Source organism: Mustela lutreola, chromosome 6 (assembly GCF_030435805.1).
Source record: "Mustela lutreola isolate mMusLut2 chromosome 6, mMusLut2.pri, whole genome shotgun sequence".
Taxonomy (NCBI): domain Eukaryota; kingdom Metazoa; phylum Chordata; class Mammalia; order Carnivora; family Mustelidae; genus Mustela; species Mustela lutreola.
The window spans coordinates 39044676-39058923 of record NC_081295.1 but is presented as its reverse complement, the minus strand read 5'-3'; the positions used below and the strand labels follow the sequence as shown (position 1 = coordinate 39058923).

Here is a 14248-nt window from a genome sequence, read left to right as displayed (position 1 = left end):
ATCAAGGGACTGGTCAGTTTGAAACACAGTTCAACTTTCACTTTCCCGGCAGAAGAGGGGGATAGAGTTGATAATGTGCTCTTTCTTACCAGAAGTGATTAAAAGCTGCTCGTCAACTATGTTATTTTAATATGGACACATAGGTCAGTTATAATGTTTTGGTATAAATGAGACAAATTTATAATACACACTTATAAAATAATTGTGAACAAACTAGATAAATTCGTTCAATATTTGTGAACAAACTGGCTCTGCATCACCCTACCCCACCCCCCACAAGCTATCACTAACAAATTTTTGATAGCCCAAAGCTTTGATGTGACATTCAACCTCTTGATTTTACGTAGGATAGGCTAAAAAAGAAGAAAAACAAATACCACCACGTACTATTTGTAATTCTTTGTTTTTCAGAGTCACATTGGAAAATGTGCTGTATCCATTAACCTTTTTGCAAAGAGCAGAAGGTAAGCTAGTTAACATTTGACAGCCTTGCAGAGTCTATCGACTTCTAATGAAAAATACTCTGCTACCTCTATTTTCTGTATAACTGTCAGTTGCAGAGAGATTGTTACAAGAAGAGCCATTACCATCACTATGTTTTATTTCCCCAACCCCCATATTCTGCCAGTAAATATAAATTGAAGGTGGTCTTGGCTTATTACCATATGCATTTTAATTTTTTCACTCAGTAATCTCATATTGACCAGTTGTTTGTTAATGGTTTATTCTGTACCTAATAAATGAATTTTGCAGTTCTTGTAAATAGTGCTTGATAGGGGTCCTGTAGGATAGTCCAGAGTTCACCATCTTGCCTTTAAGCACTAACCAAGACAAGGCTAATGGAAACAACACATTCCTCTCTGGCCTTGGAAATTATCCAGCATGTTCCCATAATCACAGAATGATTAAAAATGATGACGGTATCATGGAATATTTGTGCAAGGGACAACAAAGATGCAGGTGCAGTGATAATAGTATGGTGGCGGAGACCCAAAAGGAAAATGGTGAGAACAGTTTCCAGTCTAGAATGTAATCAATCAGTAAGTGGATGTCCTCTCTGGCATATAATTAATAGCTTGGGATTTCACTCAGTAATTGGCTATTACCCAAGCCTTCACCGTTTGCTGATAGGTAATTCAAAAGTCTCCAAAGCTCATTGTCGATTGGGTACAAATAGAGCGTATATCCTTTTCCAATCCTTTATATTTCTGCATAATTCTCAGCATTTATATCAGCAATATATATGTTTTCTCTTATTACTTTCTTTTACATAGTAAATCCTAGAGAGAGTTTTTAAGGTTAGTTAATTTCACTAACTGATTGGTATCATTGAACTGTATCAGTGAGGATGCACATTTTCTCTATCTTTTCACTCTGCCATCCTAAACCTCTTGACATTTGTTCTCAGGCTCATGCCCTTCTAGTCACAGAGAAGCCTTACATTATGGCCTCAGATAATAATTTCCAAACAATTTACAGGCAAAAGGGGGTAGTTTTATTCTTTTACTCTCTTACTTTTGTCCAGCTCTTCTGAGACATAGAGGATACCTAACATCTAAGTTTAAGCTGTAGAAAATCATGGTTTTCTTTGTGTGGGTTTTGTGACATACAGAAATAAGGTTAGTTAACACATCCATCATCCTACATAGTTACAATATTCTTTGTATATGTTGAGAACTTTCAAGATTTATTCTCTTAGTAACTTGCAAATATATAATAGAGTATTGTTAAGTACAGTCACCATATGGTACATTACATTCCCAGGATTTATTTATCTAACATCTGTAGGTTTGTATCCTTTAGCTCCACCCATTCCCTCCACTCCTCCCCTGGCCACCACTAATTTACTCTGTTTCTATGAGTTCAGGATTTTGTTTTGTTTTGTTTTCCTGGGGGGCTTGGTTTCACATACATGTGAGACCATTCAGTGTTTCCCCTTCTCTATCTGATTTATTTCACTTAGCATAATGCCCTCAAGTTTCATTCATGTTGTCACAAATAACAGGAATTCCTTCCTTTTTTATGGCTGAATAAACTTCCATTGTGTGCGCGTGTGCGTGTGCATGTGTGTGTGTTGCTTCTATGTCTTGACTATTGTCTTGACTGTTACAGATAATGCTCCAATGAACATGGTAGTGCAGATCCCTCTTCCAGATACCAATGTCATTTCTTTCAGGTATATACCTAGAAGTAGAATTTGTTGATTCATTTGACAGTTCAATTTTTAATTTTTTGAGGAAACTCCATAGTGTTTTCTATAGTGGCTGCACCAACTTATATTCTAGCCAAATGTGTGCAAGTATTCCCTCTTCTCTACATCTCAACAACACATGCGATTTCTCTTATTTTTAATAATAGTTTTCTAACAGGTATGAAGTCACTTCATCTCATTGTTTCCTTGTTGATTAGTGATGCTGAGGATCTTTGCAGGTACCCATTGTCCATTTGATTATCATCTTTGGAAAAATGTCTATTCAGGTTCCTTGGCCATTTTTATTTGGATTGTTTATTTATTTGCTATTGACTTGTATGGGTTCCTTATATTTTGGGATATTAACCCCTTATCATATATGTGGTTAGCAAGTATTTTCTCCCATTTTGTAGGGTGCATTTTAATTCTCCTGATCATTTATTTTGTTGTGCAGAAGCTTTTTAGTTTGATGTAGTGCCACTTATTTATTTCTGTTTTTGTTGCTTGTCTTTTGGTGTCATAACCATAAAACGATTGTCTGTTTCCTTGTTTTGTATATAAAATACCCAGGTTTCTCAACACCTTTTATTGAAGAGACTGTCTTTTCTTCATTGAGTATTCTTGGCTCCCATATTTTAGTTGACCATATATGCATGGGTTTATTTCTGGACTCTTGATTCTTTTCCAGTGATCTTAGTGTCTGTTTTTAAGCCGGTACCACAGTTTTGATTGCTATAGCTTTGTAGTATAGTTTGACATTAAGAAGTGTGGTGCCTCTAGCTTTGTTCTGATGATTTTAGGATTTCTTTGGTAGTCAGGGCCTTTTCTGGTTTCATGCAAATTTTAGAATTTTTCTCTATTTCTATAAAAACTGCCATTGGAATCTTAGTAGAAGTTGCATGGAATCTATAGATGGCTTTGAGTAGTATGGACATTTTAATAATACTAATTCTTCCAATTCATGAACAAGGAATATCTATCTATTTATTATGTCTTTTTGATAACTTTCATTAATGTCTTAAAGTTTTCAGTATACAAATCTTTAACTTTTTGAGTTAAATTTACTCCTAGGCATTTTATTCTTTTTGAAGCTATTGTAAATGGTATGGTTTTCTTAATTCCCTTTTCAGATAATTTGTTGTTAGTGTGTAGAAACACAATTGATTTTTGTATGTCGATTTTGAATCCTGCCAAGTTTATTGAGTGATTTATTAGTATTAATAGTCTTTTAGGTTGAATCTTTATCATTTCTTATACATAAAATCATGTCACCTGCAAACAGAGGCAGTTTTACTTCTCCCTTTCTGTTTCCAATGACTTTTTTTTTTTTTTTCTTGTTTAATTCTCTCTAGGTAGTACTGTGTTAAATAGAAGTGCTGAGAGAAGGCATCTTTGTCTTTTTTCTGATATTAGAGGAAAGCTTTCAGTTTTTCACTGTTGAGTATGGTGTTAGCTGAGTTCCCTGACCAGATGGTGCTGCTAGCTTGGTGTTCATGCAGCATTTCAGGCAGGGCTTCTTGGTCAGACAAGATCTCAGTCTGTGTTCTGCGAACAGGAGGAGATGCAGACTGTGTTCCCAAATTGGGCAGGGCTGTAGGCTGTGCTCTGCTGTTGGGCCATGTCTCTGGGTGGGATCTTTGGTTGGGAGGGACTGCCAGCTGTATCCCTCAATTGAGTGAAGGTTAGAGACTGGGCTCTATGGTTGGATGTGGTGGTTGGCTGAGCTCCCTCTTGGGTGGGGCCCAAGGCAATGCTCTGCACTGGGTGAGGCCCCTGGCTGTGCTATCCACCCCGTCTAGGCCATAGGCTTTATCCACAATCTGGCAAGGCTGGAGGCTAGGCTCTGTAGCTGAGCAGTGCTGTAAGCTGGATTCTGAGGCTGTCCCGTCACTGCTCAGTTTCCTGGTTATGAGGGGACAGAAGCTATACTTAACATTTTGATAGTGCTGCTCACTTGGCTCCCTGCCTGAATGTGGCTATAGGATGGGCTCTGCAGCTGCCCAGATTCTCTGGACAGGCTTCCTGGTCAGCAGGACTGGAGGCTATACATTTGGGTGGGTCTGCAAATTTAGTTCCCTGCTAGGCAGGGGCATACAATAGGCTCCATGGTCAGTACATCTCTTTGTTGGAGAACCAAATCTCTAAGTCTTTTAGTAAAATTATCTCCTATTTAGATTTAAGGAGAAGAATGGCTTAGGTTATAAATTATTTGTAAAAGATTTAAACAAAAAGCAAAAATGAAAAGATAATATCTAGATACTTTGTAGTATTTCTCAAGGAAGATATTTAGACTTCTGAATGAAAGGAAGATGTAAGGCAGGAAAAAAAAAAAAGTAAAAAAAAATTAAAAAATCAACATTTAGTCCAAAAGGGATCCAGTAAGAAATCTAGGAGGAGGGCTGAGCAGAAATTTTACTTTTATCTATTTATTATTCTTACCTCATCATGCTCTTAAATGGAAATATATACTATCTTACTATGGGATTTGAACACAGAGAAGATGTGTGACAAAGAACTTGCTAAGTTTCTAGAAATAATGCTCTGCAAACATTTTTAAAAGAACTTGTTAAATCTCCAAGTGGCTCAAAATGTGTATAAAGGAGAAGAAATATGGAAAAGCAGATAACATGTATGGAATACCCACTGCTTGTCAGGTGCAGGGTTAGGAATTTTCATATACTTTTTTAACAGTACTCTGCATAACAGACTTGAAAAAAAATACACATGATTATTGTTGTGTTTTATTTGAAGAGATTATTGACCAGAGAAATTCTATGATCTGCCCTGTTGCTCGCAGGGGTGAGTGTGACAGAGTTGAGAATCAAACAAACATGTCTCTGACCACATAGCCCATTCCTTTCCCTTGGCAGAGAGGATCCCAGACATATTACCAAAAATGTCTAGGGAAAGAGATGAAACAAGCAAAAGCATTTAGAAAAAGTCTACTTTGGGTATATAAAAATTGGTTAAATTTATGTTTTAAATAATGAAAATAGCTGTGAGATGGAAATTTTTTAAGTGTGTTGTCAAAGAGGTCTTTATAGAGCCCTTGGAATCAAATTTCTATTCTTAATTTCTGTATATGACCATTACGAGAGCAAAAGGCAAATATATTTCTTTATTATCAAAATTAGATGTAGACATTTCCTACTTTTCAGAATGTACTCTTTTCTATGTGTTTATACTTACAGAACATACACTCTTGTAATGGAATATACACTTTTGACACATATTTCAAATAACAAAACTGAAATGGTAGGAATGCTTATCTTCTAGGATAGACCATGGAGAACAGAATGATGGGACAGTTGTCAGGGGAGGAAAGTAATGGTGGTGATGATGGAAAAACACCTCGAAGGGAGGCTGCATCAGGCACTATTCCCACATGTTTCACATTATGGCTCCATGTGTGAGCGCCAGGCTGCTCAGCACTCTACCGTGGGAAGTATGAATCTGAGCACCACTGAAAGGGGAATTTTTTTCCCAGTATCTCCCAATTACCAAAACACCTGCACAACAAAATGCCCCTTATTTAAAAAACAGTATCTGAATGTGCTCTTAATTCTCAGGTTCACAGAACTTGTCAGCCTGATATATTGTACCCTAAGAAAGCTTACATAAATAATGTAACTATTAAAAACAATTTTAAAGATTATAATGTAGATTATTGGAGGGGAGTACAAATACATGAATAAGTGTTCAATTCATTCATTTTCCTTACAATTTTATTATTTCATTTGCTGAATACATTGGACATGGAAAATACAATGACATAGAAATGGTACATGAAGCTATTACATATATGCAAATTTAAACATATGGAATGTATAATCGGGAATACAGATAAAAGTTACCAGGAAAAAAGAAGTTATTTGTAACAAAAACAGATAGGTAGATACATGGGTGGATGGATGGTTGGATGGATGGATGGATTCATGGATTAATAGGTAGATGGTAAGTAAACTAAAATATTTGTCATTTAAAGTTTTCTTTCACTTGTTTTAAGTTATAATAGACAAATGTAGAGATAATTTTCTTGGCATGTAATCAAACTTGTCAAATTAAAAACTTTGTTACCCCTACAGCATGAGGGATGAGATCATGCATGCTGGTTTACATTGATTAGACCCAATGGCTAGAGCTGGTAGGCAGGTTGATCCCAATCATACTGAGTAGCAGTTACTTACTAGGGGAGACCTGGCTTCCCAAAGGAAATTATGAATAGTATTAAAACAAGCAAACAAATAAAAAACAAACAGAAAACCAGAAGGGAAGAAAGAATGGCTGCTGGGTAAGCAACCAGTAAATGTACATAAAAGAATATGCTCTTATCACTGTCTGGACAAGAAATGACAAGAACTTGAATTTCTATATGAGAAATAGAAATAAGGAGCCGTAGAAAGTTTTGAAAGTGTCCACTATTGACCTTTACAGGTGTGAAAAAGAGAGAAATGAAGACTGCCTCCAAATTTTGTGGTTTGGGTACATTGGAACTTGATAGTGGCATAATGGAAGGTAGGAGAAACAGAATGAGGACTAAGTTTAGAAAAGGGAGAAAAAGATAAGATTATGACTTGTTCGGAATATGTTGAGTTTAAGGGGCTTGTGTATGTCCAAATTGACAAGATTAAAAAAATTTAATAGATGGAAGTGGAGTTTTACATACAGATCTTAACTGAAGACAAAGACATAGATAAAAGTATAAATTACAGGTAATTTAAGTAAAGTAATAAATGAGAATAACAGGAGTAGATTTGATGAGAGAAAGAGAAATGGGCTAAATACAGAATCCTGATGATGTTAAAATTAAAAGATTGATTGAACAAGATTAAAAAGTAGCACTGGAGACTGAGAAAGCAGTATATTTAAAGCAGAATCAAAAAAGTGTGTGGGATTTTAATGTGATGGGAGTGAGAATGTCAGGAAGAAGAGAGTAGTCATCTACATATTATATAATTTTATATAATAGTTATTATGAAAATAAGCATGCTTAGAGTAGAAGTGGATTCTTTTAGACAGCATGATAAGGGAAGACCCCTCAGAGGAGGTGACAATTGACCTGAGACTTACTTTTAAAAAGTAGGAAGATTCAAATTTTGAGGGTGGATTTTTTTCAGGCAAGAATAACAAGTGAAGTGAGTTTGAAAAGAGTTAAAAAAAAAAAAAAACGGCAAGAAGACCAGTATGACTAGAACATGGCGTAATAGAAAGATAGGCACAGGGCACCTGGGTGGCTCAGTTGGTTAAGCAACTGTCTTTGGCTCAGGTCATGATCCTGAAGTCCTGGGATTGAGTCCCACATCAGGCTCCCTGCTTAACAGGGAGTCTTTTTCTCCCACTGACCTCTCTCTCTCTCATTCTCTCTCTTTATATCTCTCTCTCAAATAATAGATACATAAAATCTTAAAAAAAAAAAAAGATAGGCACAGATCAAAGGAAGGAAGAATTTACAGACTATAGAATTTAGACATAGAATTTTTTTTTTTTTAAAGATTTATCTGAGAGAGGGAGATTGAGAGAATGAGTGGGAAGAGGGACAAAAGGAGAAGCAGATTCCCTGCAGAGCAGGGAGACTGATGTGGGACTCAATCCCAGGACCCTGGGATCATGACCTGAGCTGAAGGCAGATGCTTAACCTACTGAGCCACCCAGGTGCTCTAGATAGTGGATTTTATTCTAGGTGTGATGTGGCATTGCTGAAAGTCTTTGAGGAGAAGAGTAGCATGATTTGATTTATATTTCCAGAAGAATTTACTGGTTCTTACTTGGAAGAACATCTACAGAGGGAGAAAGAAGAAGGATGGAGATTAATTAGCTAGATATTACAGAAATCCAGATGAGGATGATGGTGGGATGACCCCAGATTTTGTGGTAAAATAGTGAGAAGTGTTCACATTCCCACTCTATCTTGAAGGTGGAAGAGTTAAAAGACTTGCTTATGCAGAGTGGAGAGGAAGGGATGCGTCCAGATGACTGACAGGTGCTAGCCTGCATGTGAACACTGAGACCAAGAGTGAGTTGAAAGCAGGGAGGGGTGGGCATTTCTGCTTTGGCCCAGGTTAATTTTCTGTTTCATAAACAATTAAATGCAGCTATTGAGCAGACCATGTGATAATGTAAATGTGGAGGTGAGGAGAGAATTTAGAGCTAGAAATATAGGCAGGCCTGAACGAGGTAATGTGATGAGGAAAGAAAAGAGATGCACAATTGAGGTTTATAGAATCCGTGTTTAGAGTTTCAACAGATCAGAAAGATCCCAAAAAGGAGGCAGGAAAGTCATCTTTGTGGTAGGAGGAAAACTGCGGGTGTGTTGTCCTAGTGGCCAAGCAAAGACAGTGATTCAAGCAGCAGGGAGTGTCTGTTTTAAATGCCGTTTTAAATGCTGCCAAGAGCTCAAAAAAGAGGACTAAGAAAGAATCATTCAAGCTTAAAAATTCAGTGAGAAAATTTCAGTGGCTTGTTGGAGGTAAGATATTGGATGATGAAGATTATGAACGAGTGGAACTTAAGGAATTAGAGAGAACAGATATAAAAAATCTTTTTTTTTCTTTTAATAACGTTTTTCTATAAATGAGAGCTCAAAAAGGGAAAGATAGTTTAAAAAGGCTCTGAGGTCAAAGGAATGTCTGTATTGTTTTGCTTTGTTTTGTTTTTAAGAGATAGTAGAACATGCTTACATGCTAAGTCTCTTAATGAGAAGATTAACTTGATGATGCTATTTCAGAGTGCGGGCATGGACCAGAAGGGAGACATCAGCCGCAAGTGGAGAAGTGAGCTCAGTTGTTGGCTTTGTTGTTGGGACCATTCACCCACTTGTGGAGGAAGGAAAATAAAACATGGAGACAAATTGAGATAGACTGGTAGATTTGTTGATCAGGAGATGATTAAATTATCTCTCGCTTATTTTTGTTTTTACCAGGGAAGCATGAATCAAGGTATTAATCTAGAGTAAGGAATTTATTTGAAAGAAAACAGATTTGGTTATCTGTAGAAAATAATGGCATTGAAGTCTTTTCTACTGGTTTATCCCTGGCCAGAATTATTGTTAGTGATATAGTTGGATAAGATGCCAAAACCAGAGTTAGTAATATGACTGAACTGGGACAAATTAAAAAGAATGTAATATAGTTAACATTAAAGGTCTTCTTATTTCTCTTGACAAGATGTTCCTTGTTCTCTTTCTATGTTTCCTCATATCTGTATGCTCCCGTACACCGCCCCCCGCCCCCCCGCCGGATAATGTTCAGTAGAGCATTAGCAGAAAAAAATGTAAGATATTATAAAGGTCAAATCACTTTATTTTCATGAGAAATTTTTAGAGAACTGTTTGTTTGGAGAGATGACTCTCTGCTCAGCAGGGAGCCTGCTTCCCTCTCTCTGTCTGCCTTTCTACTTGTGATCTCTCTCTCTCTGTCAAATAAATAAAATCTTAAAAAAAAAAAAAAATAGGTAGGGGCACCTGGGTGGCTCAGTGGGTTAAAGCCTATGCCTTTGGCTCAGGTCATGATCTCAGGGTCCAGGGACTGAGCCCCGCATTGGGCTCTCTGCCTGGCGGGGAGCCTGCTTTTCCCTCTCTCTCTGTCTGCCTCTCTGCCTACTTGCGATCTCTCTCTGTCAAATAAATAAATAAAATCTTTAAAAAAAAAATGGGTAATCGGAAGTTGTTTGTAAACCTATCCAGTTATAGATCTTCAATAAGGAAAAGGAAAGAGTAGTAAAGGCTCTCCCACGATTAAATCACCTGATTGTGAAAAGTCTGGATGTACTTTATTGTTAGTATACCTTGTTCACTACACAATTCCTTCTTGATTAACTCCCCTAGGAAATTACAGCTTTAGCAATTGCTCATGCAGTTTCCGTAGATTTGTACCATAACATTTTGACTCTTCAAATATTTTACCTTTGAAGATGTTGCATTTAACTCAATGGATGTTTTAAAAAATTAAATCTGAGAATTCTGATAAATGTAAGGAAAGTGGCAGTGTCCCCACTCTTGGTACAACACAAGCTGTTTGCTTCTCAGTCTTTGGAGACACATTTGCATTCCCTGAACAATGTCTTGGAAACGCAGATGACAAATTTTTTATGCATGTAATTTTTACATTCTATGGACAGGAATGTATGTTAACGTATTTCCAAGGTTTTTAAACAGATACAAATTTAATGGAAAGGAGTTTGCCACTATCATTTAGTTTGGCACCAGTAGTTATATTAAAGCTTTTGAACATTCAGATCTTTCCTGAAGAGCAAGAAAAAGAGCTCTTGTTTCTCTGCTGAAGTGCTTTTCAGTGAGAGGACATAACCACGAATAACTGCTCACAAGATGTCTCCAGTTTCCAACTCCTACTAGAATGTACATAGCACCTGTAGCACAGTACATTCACAGTCAAAGTTTGGCATGTGAGAAATAAATGATGACCCTCTTGTCAACCAATGGATTTTTTTTAAACATTTTTTTTTCCTTTTTCTATGGTCCTCCAACAGTATTGTGATATTTTGTTTTTAAGCATATCTTCTGCTGAGGAATTAATGTTATGCTTGAATCTTTTAATTTGTTTATACCTATACTACAGAAGAACCCAGAGTGCATCTGCACCCAGATATTGGCATCTAAGGAGAAAAGGATGCCCATTTCCTACTTAGGCTTTTTGTTGGAAGATTTCTTTCCTTGCTGGTGGAAGGTTTCCTCCTCCTTGGAAGGTTTTTAGAACACAGAGAGGTAAGTAAAGCTACAGGTGTCTGAATTTATGTCCATTTTCTCTTAAAAGAAAATAGTATAGTATTATGACAGGTTGAGACTTTCGGAAGAACCATGATAATGATGGTATTTCTAATTCCACGCACTTTTTTTCTCCCACTTGTTCTTTTGTTGGTCGTCTATTTACAGGGTAGTGATGAGGGTCTGTAAGCTAGATTGCAGAATGTTAGAGTGAAGAGACTATGAAAAACTGGAGGTAGAGAGTATGTACAAGTCTTTCGAGAGGCCTGTCAGTAAAGAAAGGGGATTATGAAGTTTGGGGGTAAATGAGACAAGTTTGAGATCCTCATAATTCTGTGACCAATGGCCTTCTGTCTATGACTCTACCACTTTAACTGCATGGCTAATTTTTTTTTCTAACAGCTCACTAGAATTCAAACTACTTTCTTTCCACCCTTTTTTTAAATATGAAAGATATTTGACCACATTTATCTGAAAAGACAATAGTTAAGAGGAAGGGGATGATAATATGTGACAGAGATAAAATAAGTGATAGAGCAAAATACCTTCAAAGGCAGAAGGTAGATAGATCCAAGGTCCAGGAAAGGGGAAAAAGTTCTTTCCTGTTGTAACAAGAAGGAAAATGGAAGGGAAAAAAAAGTATCAGAATCTGTAAGTTTGTAAATTTTTTAAGGGTGTTAAAAACTTCCATATAACCATGAGAGACTGTGGACTCTGGGAAACAAACTGCAGGTTTTGGAGGGGAGGTAGGTGAGGAGGTTGGGTGAGGCTGGTGGTAGATATTATGGAGGGCACATATTGCATGGAGCACTGGTTGTGGTGCATAAGCAATGAATTTTGGAACACTGAAAAGAAATAAAATAAAATAAAATGAAAAAAAAAATCCATATGATAGGTCTTTTTCTTTGCTAAGTCATGAGCAAGATAATCTGCTGAGAGTGAGAAGAAGGAGGTGGTCTCCAGAGATTTGAAACTATCATAGAAGGCTTGAAATAGTTGGTTTGGAGAATGCAAAAGTGAGCTAAGGAAACATTAAGATTATCAGGAATGTTTGAATAACATACATTTGTATAAAATATTGAGGTATTAAGCTGCCAGAATAGGAAGTTTAGAAAATAGAATACATGAAATTTAAACATTCAGAGATAGAACATTTCTAATAATGATAAGATCAAGGATGTGGCCCTAGCCAGGAATAACTGAAGTAGAAGAAAAGTCATTAGGTATGAACAGATAAAGGAAATGACTGATGGACTTTTTTGGAAAGCTTATTTACACCGACTTTGAAATTACAGTTGGCATAGCTTTTTCAGTATGTCCAACCATATTAATGATTTAATTGCATGGTAAAAAACTTCAAAAATGGACCCAGTGATTCCCACTCCTGGGATTCCTTTAGTCTTCCTTTGTGTGGTCCCCCTCCATATTTAATGGAGTGGATATGTTGTAGCCACTACAATACTGTGGAAATGAAATAAATTATAAACAAGTCTCTCAAGAGATTAACAGGAAAGAGAACCAAAATCTTAGATAATAAGTGAAAATAGCTTGAGATCCATATTCTGAGAATATGACTCCTGAGGCTAGGCCATAAAAGATGCTTTGCTCTCACGTTTTTTTTGTTTTTTTTTTTTTGTTTTTTTTTTCCTCTTAGATTACTATTCTGAAGGAAGCTGTCATCTTATGAGAACACTCAAGGAGTCCTGTGGAGATATAGACATGAAAACTAACTGGATCTTCTACCAATATCAGCACCAACTTTCCTTTCATGAGATTGAGCCAACATAGAAGGGGATTCTGTGAGACAAGCTATCAACAGAATGCCATGTGCTAGTTACCAATTCCTGGGGAGGGCCCTAAACCCTTCTGCCCGCTGAGTCTTGGTATTGGAGTCACCAAGGAAAATACAACTCAGTCAAGTACTGGATGGAACAATACTTTAATTACATAGAGAAAAGATAGAGTAACATGACTTCATGTTGCAGTGGAAGCATGCTTTGTGCAGAGATGAAAAAGTACTCATTACACATGAAACCAGGAAAGATTTTCCCACACCAAGTCATAAGCCCAACATAGGGTATATGGGCTCTTTATCTCTTGGGTGTTCAGGACCAAGGCCCATTCTTTATGCATCTGAGTGTGACTTGGAAAACACTGCATGTACAAGAGTACTTGCCTAACAACAGCCAAATCTTGAGATGATTGCGGTTTTGACTGCAGCCTCATCAGAGACCCTACACTGGAGCCTAGCTAAGCTATTGCTGGATTCCTGACCCACAGTAACTGTGTGATATGATACATGTTTATTGTTATTTTAAACCACTAAATTGTAAAATAATCTATCATTCAGTGATACACAACCATAAAATTTTGATTGATTAGTGGATGAGAAACAAGATGATGGATTAAGGACATTTAAAATCCCATGGATAACTATCACTTTCTAGGATTTAGAAAAAATTCTGTCTTGGGGGCCGAGATGAAGAGGATTTTCATGTCATGAAAACTAAGTGTTTTGTGATTCCATAAATCTGAAACAATGGCCAAGAAAGACACTTTGTTACAACTGCTTGAATTTTTCAGAGCTTGAAATGATTATGTGGTTTTGATCTGTGATAGAGAATCAGGGACCTATGATTGTCACTTCTGAGTTAGAGTTGACAAAATTTATTTCTTCAGAAGTTTACTGGATAGGGCATATTGGGTTCATCATTATTAAAAAGTGAGATAATTTTCTGCTTATTTGTGGGTCATTTGGGGATGACTTAGATTTACTTAAAGAAATATTAGTCTAGTTTTACTTCTTGATTTCTTAATTATTTTTTAAAATACCTTTTTAGTTACCAGTCTTCTAGCAAGGAAAGATAGAATGTAAACTACTGTCAGAGATATTAACTTTGAAGTAATGCCCAATCAGATTTTTAAAAATTCTATGTAAGAAAAAAATTATTTATGCATGGTCATCTGAAGATTTCCTCAAATTAGTATTTCCATTTATACCTTAAGAGTCTAGGGGACAAAAAAAGAGCAAATTAAATCCAATATCGATGAAAGAAAATAATAAAGATCTGTGAAAATCAGTAAGTAGAGAATGGAAATAAAAAGATATAAATCAATAAAACCAAGAGCTAGATCTTTGAGAAAGTAATTAAAATTGGTAACATCTATCCAGGCTGATGAAGATAAAGATGGAAGAAGAGGGCGCCTGGGTGGCTCAGTGGGTTAAGCCGCTGCCTTCGGCTCAGGTCATGATCTCAGGGCCATGAGATAGAGTCCCGCATCGGGCTCTCTGCTCAGCAGGGAGCCTGCTTCCCTCTCTCTCTCTCTCTCTGCCTCCC

The 14248-nt window shown here is 36.7% G+C and overlaps 1 long non-coding RNA gene across 1 annotated transcript; it reads left to right on the top strand.

Moving 5' to 3' along the window:
* Positions 1 to 8499: 8499 nt before the first annotated feature.
* LOC131833118 (uncharacterized) lies at positions 8500 to 14182 on the top strand. Its single transcript, XR_009354327.1, has 3 exons — positions 8500 to 8657; positions 10765 to 10910; positions 12565 to 14182. It is a non-coding gene; the product is annotated as an uncharacterized LOC131833118 (long non-coding RNA).
* Positions 14183 to 14248: the final 66 nt, after the last annotated feature.